The sequence below is a fragment of the Miscanthus floridulus genome, chromosome 18 (assembly GCF_019320115.1).
Source record: "Miscanthus floridulus cultivar M001 chromosome 18, ASM1932011v1, whole genome shotgun sequence".
NCBI lineage: Eukaryota > Viridiplantae > Streptophyta > Magnoliopsida > Poales > Poaceae > Miscanthus > Miscanthus floridulus.
Genome location: NC_089597.1, coordinates 14,054,214 through 14,066,591, shown reverse-complemented (window position 1 = coordinate 14,066,591; position 12,378 = coordinate 14,054,214). Strand labels below are relative to the sequence as shown.

Sequence of the window (12,378 nt, the reverse complement as noted above, 5' to 3'; positions counted from 1 at the left end):
TTTTTGAGACATTTATAAATTGCTAAAGGAAAGTGTATTAAATTTAATTACAGCTAAGGGTTACTAAAATTGCATATATTATTATCTGAAGCATTGAACTATTATTAGTGCTCCCTTATGAGTTTTCTAATATCCATGTATATGTGCACATTGCACCTAGATCATGAAAAGAAATGGACTATTGCAGGAGCACTTAAACTATCAGGAAGTGCCATGCCCATTGAATGACCTGCAGTAGATATATCATATATTGAGTCATGAATTTGATCGAGGAAATTTTTGAAGCAACACAAGGATGCAAAGCTTTGGATCCTTACTGCTAGATGGAATTTTTTTTAGAGTTCAAGGGTGGCCCCCGGCCTTTATATTGCAAAGACCAAACCGTTAAGCTCCTTACAACATTCAAAGTTCAAAAACTCCAACAAAACCTCAAAAGGCCTCAATAGGCAAACAAACGCCTAGAATAACAGAACTAACTACTGACATCATTACATCCCCCAAGCTTCCACAAGACTCGCAACGCTAATCCAGTTTCTTTCACGAGCCAACCTTTCCAGATCAACTTCATTTGTCAGAAGAGCTTTAACTTCATCAGCTGTCACACCCAATTTTAAGGATAAAATTGAATGCACTAAACTCATGTGTGCCCAGGGATCAGTCACACACACAAGTTGACAAATCATATAAAGTATCATCACGGTGTATCTTACATCACGATTAATAACAACACATAGTCTTACACAACACAGCGGAAGATAAAATGATAACTCTCTCGTGGAACTCCATCATAGGGAAGGTCAACTGGTTGACCACAAGCCTAATAATCCTCAGGAAACTCCTCATACCCGTTGTCATCTGTTACCCATCCGGGATTTTTATCCAAATATAGAAAGTAAACAAGCGTAAGTACTTCCCGTACTTAATAAGATAACATGGGGTTATGTAGCTCAAAAAGGATGACACTGGTTTACTGCAGTTAGCACTTTTAGTAAGTCAAGATTTTATTATCAAGTATTATCAAGTTATGCTTAAGCTCCCATTTATACCCACATAATCAGGTATCAGAATCATTTGCATCACATTATCATCGTATACCATCATAAATGAACCACAATGAGTAACCAATTATTCTATGAGTTTTCCGGGCCGCTCGTAACCATAAGCACGGCTGTCATAACAGTTTGTAACCCTCTGCAGAGGTGGTGCACATTCACCGCGAGTCATGATTCCCATATGCCCGGGTTAATTACTCCCATGTCACTGCCAAGGTGAGCGAGCAGGGTACACTATGAAGCCATTTCATAGGTTTCTCTAACAAGTTAGGGCCGCTAGGTTTCCTTGGCAGGTAGATGTAGAACCCCCTTTCCTATGGCACATATCCATCGCGGCTATAAACATAGGAACAGAGGCAGCCCTATACCCAACGTGGCAAGCCCCTTTTGCGCCATAAAGGTAACCTCTAACAAGCTAGAAAAGGTCCTATTACTGAGCTAAAGTCAGAGCCATATGACTCTCACGGTTGCACTGTCAGTCCCAGCTTTTGTCGATAGATAAGTCCTTATGGAGGGCCAAGAGCAACATGATCAAAAGTCATTTGCTCCTTCACCCTATGGATTAGTTGTTATAAAGCATGTTTTACCTTTAGTTCCATAGAACCATTAGCCATTGTATAGACCATGTTCAGTTAGAGCGCTAGCAATCTACCCATATGCAATTAACCCAAAGGAATCAAGGGAACATGTGATCAAATAACTAGGATGTCCTTATGGTTATCAAAGTTAGACACATGCACATGAGTGAATGATTAAAGTGATTAGGACATCAAGGTAGGCCCATGCTATACTTGCCTTGGTTAGCAAACTCATGCTGGTCATCAAAGTACTCCTAGTCACCAACGTTCTCCTCACCGTCTAAACACGACCAACACAGCAACATACCACATTCCAAGAACATTCATGCAAAGCAAACAATACTATAGTTAGAACAGTACACCAACAGTATAGAAAACAAATTAAAATGTTTATGAAAAGAATCTACGTCTCGCTACGATCATAGCAGCGCGAAGTTCACGAAAATCGAAGCTAAAACGCGAAAGTTATGAATTAAACGGGGTTTCCTATAGCAATTTACTTAATTAAATCTAACCATGAAATTTAAAAGTTGCAAACATGATTAAGAGTGGTACTAACACGTAGATTATGAAATTACGAAGCTAACGCAATTTGAACGGGTCAATTCGGAGCTAAAACGAAGTTTTTATGAGCAAAACAAATCTAGTGGCATTTCTGTAAATACTAAAAATGTATTTTGGACTAAAACAGTATCCTTTACGTTTTCAAAAGGGGAAAGCGTACTCTGGAAATTGTTCTAGGGACGGTGGGTTCTATTTGTCCGAACTCGAGGGACTCTTTAGCAAAATCACCCGCGAAGGGGTACCTTCTAATCATGGCCGCAAATCTAGAGATGGGCGGCTGTGGTGGCTTGGGGGAAAGTTGGCTGGCCAGAACAGTAACTCTGGTGGCGGCGCTCCATGGCCGGCAGCGTGGAGCTCGCCGGAGTGTTCGGTTCGGGGCTACGATCCACGGTTCGATGAACCGAGAGCACCGGGAGAAAGAGGAGGAGCAGAGGACCTCGGCCAGGCCGATACGGTGGCCGGAGAACACGGCCGAGGCGGCGGTCGCCATGGCCGGCGGCATGAAGCTCTCGGGCGCATGTGAAACGGGTCTACGGGCCACGAAACAAGCAAGTAACAGCATGGGGAGAAAGAGGGGAGAACGGCGAAGCTCACAGAGGGGAAAACCGATGTGGACGGTGGCTCGGAGATGGCGGACCACGCGGAGGCGGACGGCGGATCCCGGCATGGTAGTTACGGCTTCCTCGTGCATAGGCGAGCACGGAATTGGAGCGGGGACGAACAGCAGGGAGGGCGACGGGGGTCACGGCTCGCTTTTGTAGAGGCTGGGCGCGGGGGGGGGGGGGCGCTCCCACGACGCGTGACGTGGGCACAGAGCGGCGGCAGTTGCGGCTGACGCGGGTGGTGCGGTTGCGGGAGGAGGGGGACAGCGCCGATAGGTGGGCCCGAACCGTCAGCGGCTGAGAGCGGGGCGAAGGCACGGCAATGGCCGCCTGGCCGAGCTAGGCCGGCCCAGGAAGGGAAGAGGGGAGGGCGAGCGGGCCGTGGGGAAGGAAAAAGGTCAATCGGGCCGAAAGTGAGGAAGAGAGGGGAGAGAAGAAAGAAATTCTTTTTTTTCTTTTTCCAAATAAATTTTCCAAACTCATTTTCAATTTGAATTTGAATTCAATTCAATTTTTAGTCAAAGCTAATCATTACAAAAACAAATGTGCAGCAGCATGAATGCATCAACATGTTTCTATCCTTATATTTACTTTTAATTTCATAAAAATATTATTTCCTAAATTTGAATGCACATATAATTGCATAAATAAATCAAATTTACTTATTTGAAAAGAATGAAAATTTTTGGATGTTACATCAGCTGTATTGATCTTCCAGCCATTCCCAGGTTGATATAAGATGCGATCACATTCAACATTCACCTGTCCAAGCCAGGTAGTCGGTGAGGTCTTGTGGCAAAGCTTTTCAGTTTGTCCAGGTGATCCAGAAATTCTTGGATTTTCTCCTTCGGACACAGAGAACTCCAATTTTGCAGCATTGCTGTTACCTTCACTATCAGCATTCGCACATCTACCCAGAGTGATCCCCGAAAACACAAGTTGTTTCTTAGTTTCCAAAGCCCCGACAGGGCAGCAACATAAAAAATATTTTCCACTATGAATTTCCTATTACTAATCCACATAGTCTCAACAGAAAAAATCTGTTCCAACTTGTCTATTTAAGATCTCAGAAAGAATTGACCAAAGCTGTTTAGCTACTACACAGTTAAAAAATAAGTGATTGACAGTTTCAGCCTCTAAGCAAAACAAACAAGTAGGATCCTTGATTTTCTTCCTGATACTTAAATTATCCCTAGTCAGAACCTTGTTTTTAGATAACAACCATAGGAAGAAATGGACTCTAGGTGGGACCTTCAGTGCCCAAACAGCAGGAACAAACACAGGAGAAATACTCCTAAAATTAATGACTTTATATAAGGACTATGAAGAGTATACACCATGAGAATTAATCTGCCATATTAGTGAATCTTCCTCATCAGTAAAGCTAATAGTAGAAGCTAACTGGATGTAGCACCCGGTTTTAAGAACAAAACCAGATACACACCATATGTGAGCCCAGGAAGTCAAATCTCACATATAGCTATAAATAAGGGTAATATCAAAAGACAATGCTTATTACATACCGTATTAGTATAAAGAATACAACCTCAGAGTATAGACAGCGGAAGACAACTCCGATCTTCAGGCGAAGACTCCACTTCCATAGGGACAACTGACTGGTTGATCACAAACCTAATTCCTCCAAACTCTAGCCATCTGGTACCCATCCGGGATTTTTATCCAAATATTTGAAAAGTAAAGCAAGCGTAAGTACATGTCGTACTCAACAAATATAACATGGGGTTCGTGAGGCTCAAAAGGCTGACACTGGTTCACTGCAATTAGCTTTTAATAAGTCATGATTTTAGCAATTGAGTAGCAACAAGTTTATCACAAGCCCATAAACACATGATCAGGTAAACATAAATAATGAATAGCATAAACAGTAATCATTAATGAGCATCTTCATCATCAGTATCATCCATGTTCATCATCATTAACCCATTAGTGATCATCTATTCCGTAAGGGTTCTAAGGCCGCTCGTGACCATGAGCATGGCTGATATACTAGTTTTACACTCTGCAGAGGTTGTACACTTTCACTATGAGTCGTGATTTACCCTTTCGCCCGAGGTAGCTAATCTCTTGATCCACTTCTAAGGAAGGTCGGTAGGGTTCACTATGAAGCCTTTCAAAGGTTTGTCTAACAAGTTAGGCCATTAGATTCACTCGGCAAACAGATTTAGAGCCCCCCCTCCCGATGGCACATTGACACGTAGCCTATACATATGGGGACAGAGGCCGCACTATACCCAATTCGTCAAGCTATTCTTATGCCAATAAAGGTAACCACTAACAAGCTAGAAAAGGTCCTCATACTGAGCTAAAGCCAGAGCCATATAGCCCTCACAGCTATACTGTAAGTCCCGGATGAATACTTATAGATAAGTCCTTAGGGAGAGAAATCTATAGCACCATAAAATAGCCCAATGCTCTAGCCCCCTTGTTCCATGTTGCTAAAAAGCATCTTTTAATGTTTATTGCATATTCCATTAGTCAAGTTACAAGATCATGGTTGTAGTTGAGTGCTAGCATCATACTACCCAATGCAATAACTCAAAGGTATCAAGGTACAGGGTAACAAAGTACTAAGGAATCCTTAGTGGCAGTCAAGGTAGACACATGCAATATGAATTAAATAGTTAAAGGTGTATAGGACAACAAGGAAGATCCCAAGCTATACTTGCCTTAAACACCGATCCTTCGGTAATCTTTAATCTTCAATGTTCTTCTTCTTCTTGATCACCACGTATATCTCACTGACTGGACATGATCATAAAGCACCACACAAGCATCCATACAATCATACACAAAGCCAACAATAGATCTAAATTAGAACAGTATACCAAACATAAAATCAAGATGAAAAGTTTGTAAAACGAATCTACGTCTCGCTACGAATACACAGATGCGAAAAGCACACTAATCAAAGCTACGGTGAAAAAGATACATCTACCGATAGATCTGCTTCATACGCGGAAAAGAAAACTATAGGCTTCATTTATTTTAACTATATGAAAGCTTATATAAATTGAATTAAATCGAATTTACATTCGAATTATAAAACTAAAGTAAAACAAATCATATTTTATTTATAAAATCCAGTTGCATAATTATTATTCAAATTAGAGTTTAAACCATGAAATTCTAGAAATAGTGACATGGTAACCACTGTTACTAATGCGTAGATCTTGTTGCTATGAATCTAACGCAACTTAAATGGGTCAAAACGGAGCTAAAACGCAGAAGATATGAAATAAACAAGATTTCCTTTATTAAAATAATAGATTAAATCTAACCTTGAATTTCAAAAGTTGAAAACATACTTAACAGTAGTATGAACATGTAGATTATGAAATTATGAACCTAACGCAAGTTGAACGGATCAAATCGGAGTTAAGACGGAGAAGTTATGGCTAAAACAAAATCAGTGGGAAATCTGTAAATAAGTGAAAACGTATTTTGGATCTAAACAGATGAAAATACGCTTTCCAAAGAAGAAAACGCGTACTGAAAATACACTTTGGACCGCGGGTTTGAAAATAGAAAACCAGAGGGGCTCTTTTGCAAAAGAAATCGGTGAAGGGGTACGGGATGATCTGGACACTTGATTTAAGAACGGACGACGGGGATTAGAGGAGGGAGGGAAAAAGGAGAGCCGGCCATCGGCCATTATAGTAGAGATGAACAGATGAAAATCGCATATCCTGCCATGACATAAAATTGTTCAGATGGTATGGTCACTGCAACAATTCCCAAATCTTCACGCCTAACCAGAGCAGCAAAAAACACTAATAAAGTTGATCTACAGTGAAGCAATAATATGTATGAGTCAACTGAAATGGACTAAAAATCCATACTACTCTTGCTGATGAGGAATCAATTTTCAATACCCACGAAAGTGTGAGGAATAAAAAAATCACTCCATGAGAAGGAGTACTACTACTTACCAACAGAGGATCCACTGCTGCTGACCAAGTGAAGCGGAGGAAAATTTCAGGTTAGTCTCCTACAAAATCAAGATTCCATTCCGATCCCATACAGTTTAATTAGTCGCCGGCTCTGATAAAAGAACCTATTAGAGATACAGAACCCAAAGCAAATTAATAAAAATCGTAAATTTCTCTCTGATTTACGACAAACAAATTTACAATAATTAAATAGCATGTACAGGTGCATGTATTGTGTTGGATCTAAAATGAACTATCATCTCGTGATATGCAATAACAATTTTTACTCATCAATCTAGCCAAAATATTATGATGAGCTATATCACGATCAGATCTGAAACAAAGGTGTTCGTTCAAACAAAAAAGATCTAAAACATATTTGTTGGATCTCACCAATGAATCAGGCTGAAAGTAGGAAACTGGGAGCAAATACCATATCCATGTACGGGGATAGAAAGAAAGACTCGTATTCAGCCATTAGTCAGGTGGATTTGAGCGGTTGCTCACCTTTGGATCCAGTATCCACTGGCTCGAATGATGAGCAGATGCAACGCCATGCACTGGTAAATGGATGGCAATGGCCGCCCGCGGAACCAGGATGTTCCTTGCCGATGGTGGATGGATGAATCCCCACCTGGTTCGAGTCTGAGCCAGCGAACGGATCGAGGATTTTCTGTTGTATTTAGATTCAAAAGGCGACAACACAAATAGGGGATTAGATACTACTGATTAAATCGGATGGGAGGCACCAGAAGTTAGAGCCTCACCGCCTAGAGTCTTATTGCGCCATCGTCCTCGTCCTCTGCTATCTCATCGTCATGGCGGATCTGACAAGCCATGAGACCACAGGATTTGGGGTGTGGGGGTGGGGGCGGCGGATCCACGGGGTGGGGGATTATTGCCGTTCGCACGGCGCCGACGGTGAATGAAACAAGCGGCGGCAGATTTCTGGTTTCTGCGGTTCTTCTCGGACGGGGCAATCGACGGAGGATTTGAAGTGCGAGCAGGTTGCGGGGTGAGAAGCCTGGCATCTCACGTCCAATCTTGGCCATTGGATTTGGTTAAGGTGTTTGATTAGCCCTTGATTTTAATGGTGGTGAATTCTTGTGTGCAGTTTTCTGAGTGCGCAATGGTCGGAGGCTCTCAGCGTGGGACGTTTTCGTGAGGAGACCTAGTATAATTTCGACTGGTCCATTATAGTAGAGATGAACAGATGAAAATCGCATATCCTGCCATGGAATAAAATTGTTCAGATGGTATGGTCACTGCAACAATTCCCAAATCTTCACGCCTAACCAGAGCAGCAAAAAACACTAATAAAGTTGATCTACAGTGAAGCAGTAATATGTATGAGTCAACTGAAATGGACTAAAAATCCATACTACTCTTGCTGATGAGGAATCAATTTTCAATACCCACGAAAGTGTGAGGAATAAAAAAATCACTCCATGAGAAGGAGTACTACTACTTACCAACAGAGGATCCACTGCTGCTGACCAAGTGAAGCGGAGGAAAATTTCAGGTTAGTCTCCTACAAAATCAAGATTCCATTCCGATCCCATACAGTTTAATTAGTCGCCGGCTCTGATAAAAGAACCTATTAGAGATACAGAACCCAAAGCAAATTAATAAAAATCGTAAATTTCTCTCTGATTTACGACAAACAAATTTACAATAATTAAATAGCATGTACAGGTGCATGTATTGTGTTGGATCTAAAATGAACTATCATCTCGTGATATGCAATAACAATTTTTACTCATCAATCTAGCCAAAATATTATGATGAGCTATATCACGATCAGATCTGAAACAAAGGTGTTCGTTCAAACAAAAAAGATCTAAAACATATTTGTTGGATCTCACCAATGAATCAGGCTGAAAGTAGGAAACTGGGAGCAAATACCATATCCATGTACGGGGATAGAAAGAAAGACTCGTATTCAGCCATTAGTCAGGTGGATTTGAGCGGTTGCTCACCTTTGGATCCAGTATCCACTGGCTCGAATGATGAGCAGATGCAACGCCATGCACTGGTAAATGGATGGCAATGGCCGCCCGCGGAACCAGGATGTTCCTTGCCGATGGTGGATGGATGAATCCCCACCTGGTTCGAGTCTGAGCCAGCGAACGGATCGAGGATTTTCTGTTGTATTTAGATTCAAAAGGCGACAACACAAATAGGGGATTAGATACTACTGATTAAATCGGATGGGAGGCACCAGAAGTTAGAGCCTCACCGCCTAGAGTCTTATTGCGCCATCGTCCTCGTCCTCTGCTATCTCATCGTCATGGCGGATCTGACAAGCCATGAGACCACAGGATTTGGGGTGTGGGGGTGGGGGCGGCGGATCCACGGGGTGGGGGATTATTGCCGTTCGCACGGCGCCGACGGTGAATGAAACAAGCGGCGGCAGATTTCTGGTTTCTGCGGTTCTTCTCGGACGGGGCAATCGACGGAGGATTTGAAGTGCGAGCAGGTTGCGGGGTGAGAAGCCTGGCATCTCACGTCCAATCTTGGCCATTGGATTTGGTTAAGGTGTTTGATTAGCCCTTGATTTTAATGGTGGTGAATTCTTGTGTGCAGTTTTCTGAGTGCGCAATGGTCGGAGGCTCTCAGCGTGGGACGTTTTCGTGAGGAGACCTAGTATAATTTCGACTGGTCCATTATAGTAGAGATGAACAGATGAAAATCGCATATCCTGCCATGGCATAAAATTGTTCAGATGGTATGGTCACTGCAACAATTCCCAAATCTTCACGCCTAACCAGAGCAGCAAAAAACACTAATAAAGTTGATCTACAGTGAAGCAGTAATATGTATGAGTCAACTGAAATGGACTAAAAATCCATACTACTCTTGCTGATGAGGAATCAATTTTCAATACCCACGAAAGTGTGAGGAATAAAAAAATCACTCCATGAGAAGGAGTACTACTACTTACCAACAGAGGATCCACTGCTGCTGACCAAGTGAAGCGGAGGAAAATTTCAGGTTAGTCTCCTACAAAATCAAGATTCCATTCCGATCCCATACAGTTTAATTAGTCGCCGGCTCTGATAAAAGAACCTATTAGAGATACAGAACCCAAAGCAAATTAATAAAAATCGTAAATTTCTCTCTGATTTACGACAAACAAATTTACAATAATTAAATAGCATGTACAGGTGCATGTATTGTGTTGGATCTAAAATGAACTATCATCTCGTGATATGCAATAACAATTTTTACTCATCAATCTAGCCAAAATATTATGATGAGCTATATCACGATCAGATCTGAAACAAAGGTGTTCGTTCAAACAAAAAAGATCTAAAACATATTTGTTGGATCTCACCAATGAATCAGGCTGAAAGTAGGAAACTGGGAGCAAATACCATATCCATGTACGGGGATAGAAAGAAAGACTCGTATTCAGCCATTAGTCAGGTGGATTTGAGCGGTTGCTCACCTTTGGATCCAGTATCCACTGGCTCGAATGATGAGCAGATGCAACGCCATGCACTGGTAAATGGATGGCAATGGCCGCCCGCGGAACCAGGATGTTCCTTGCCGATGGTGGATGGATGAATCCCCACCTGGTTCGAGTCTGAGCCAGCGAACGGATCGAGGATTTTCTGTTGTATTTAGATTCAAAAGGCGACAACACAAATAGGGGATTAGATACTACTGATTAAATCGGATGGGAGGCACCAGAAGTTAGAGCCTCACCGCCTAGAGTCTCATTGCGCCATCGTCCTCGTCCTCTGCTATCGCATCGTCATGGCGGATCTGACAAGCCATGAGACCACAGGATTTGGGGTGTGGGGTTGGGGGCGGCGGATCCACGGGGTGGGGGATTATTGCCGTTCGCACGGCGCCGACGGTGAATGAAACAAGCGGCGGCAGATTTCTGGTTTCTGCGGTTCTTCTCGGACGGGGCAATCGACGGAGGATTTGAAGTGCGAGCAGGTTGCGGGGTGAGAAGCCTGGCATCTCACGTCCAATCTTGGCCATTGGATTTGGTTAAGGTGTTTGATTAGCCTTTGATTTTAATGGTGGTGAATTCTTGTGTGTATTTTTCTGAGTGCGCAATGGTCGGAGGCTCTCAGTGTGGGACGTTTTCGTAAGGAGACCTAGTATAATTTTGACTGGTCTATTATAGTAGAGATTACTTCCAACCAGGATGCCACCAGCAGACTTTTTAGCAGGAAGATAGAACCACTCAAAAGGCATAGGGAGATTTTGCTACAGGACATGCAAAGTGACCCCTCTTTGCTAGCGGACATGCAAAATTTGGCGATTTGCTGGTGGACACTCTGGTTCCTTACAAATTTACTGGTGGACACCCCATCCAATAAAATATTAATTTCTAGGTGCTGTGGAGAGAGAAGGGCGGTAAAATGTCCAATTTGTCCCTGCCCTTTCTTCTACACCTCTTTCTTCTTCCCCATCTGCTCCGAGCAGCACCGCGTCCTCCCTTCTCCCTCTCCGAGCAGCACCTCAGCCCCACAGCGCCACCGTCGACGGCGGTTGCGCCCCTCCTCCGAGCCGCACCGCGTCCTCCCTCCTCCCTCCTCCCTCCTCCCTCCCCCTCCAAGCAACACCATGGCCAAGTAGGGCCACCACCGGCATGGCCACCGTGGCTGCTACTGCTGGGGCGGCGCAGCCACCCAGGCTTCCTCCCCACGTCCACCGCACCCATGTGGACCGAGCCTACACCCGCCAGCCGCACCCGCCCTTGCTCGATCTATTCATCCCGCACGCGCCGTGTCAGAGTTGAGGCGCCATTGACGGCCTGCACCCTCCCGCACCGCAGCGACCACACTTGCCACCGCGACCGCCATTGATGATCGGCTTTTAAGTTCCGCGACCCGGCCATCCTTCCCCTCCCCGCCCTATTTAAGGGAAGCACCAGCACCGCGATCGCACGCTGCCACCACGCCTCCCCTCCTTGAGCCTCCTCTCTTGCTCCAGTGCCTTGAATCGCCGCCGCCGCCATGGCCGACCACAGCTCGAGATCATCGATCTCCCCGTGCACACCTCCTTTCGCCACCCCATTTCCTCCATTGGAACCGCAGTGGCATGGCACGTCCGCCCAACCCCTCAAAGGGCTCGATTCAAAGCCACAGCACCGTCCCCTGTCCTCGCCGGGGCTCCAAGCCGAGCCATCGTCGTTGCTTCTGTCTTCCTGGACACAAAGGCAGCGAACCACGACCGTCCGATCTGAGATGGGCAGTTCAGATCCTATGTTGACCACCGGTCAACCAGTCAAAGGTGAGGCCACGTCACCTATATGAGCCAATCCTATCGCGCCACGTAGCCGTCAAATGCCACATCAGCTGAAGTCAAGCCTAGTGATCACAGTTTTACCGTGCGTGGGCCCCGCGCCGCCGTGGCCAGAGGAAGGAGACCAAGGTAGAAGAAACGGCTAGGGGCAGAAAGGACATTTCCCGTGCTTCTCTCTCCTCGAAAGCCCAAAAATGAATATTTTATTTGGTCCGGTGTCCATCAGCAAATTTGTAAGGAACCAGAGTGTCCACCAGCAAATCGCCAAATTTTGCATGTCCGCTAGCAAAAAGGGCTCACTTTGCATGTCCTGTAGCAAAATCTCCCAAAGGCATATTACCAGTAAGAGATCTAAGATAGCCAG

At 44.2% G+C, this 12,378-nt stretch overlaps 1 long non-coding RNA gene across 8 annotated transcripts; it reads right to left on the bottom strand.

Moving 5' to 3' along the window:
• Positions 1 to 375: 375 nt before the first annotated feature.
• On the bottom strand, positions 376 to 10,711 carry LOC136522968 (uncharacterized). 8 transcript variants are annotated; one of them, XR_010776028.1, is made up of 13 exons: positions 10,458 to 10,711; positions 10,198 to 10,363; positions 9,691 to 9,815; positions 8,986 to 9,545; positions 8,726 to 8,891; positions 8,219 to 8,343; positions 7,514 to 7,975; positions 7,254 to 7,419; positions 6,747 to 6,871; positions 5,484 to 5,559; positions 4,343 to 4,452; positions 1,848 to 1,910; positions 376 to 855 (listed from the first exon to the last, which is right to left on the bottom strand). It is a non-coding gene; the product is annotated as an uncharacterized lncRNA (long non-coding RNA). The 8 variants fall into 8 exon arrangements; XR_010776027.1 differs by lacking the exon at positions 1,848 to 1,910; XR_010776029.1 differs by lacking the exons at positions 376 to 855; positions 1,848 to 1,910; positions 4,343 to 4,452; positions 5,484 to 5,559 and adding an exon at positions 5,571 to 6,503.
• Positions 10,712 to 12,378: the final 1,667 nt, after the last annotated feature.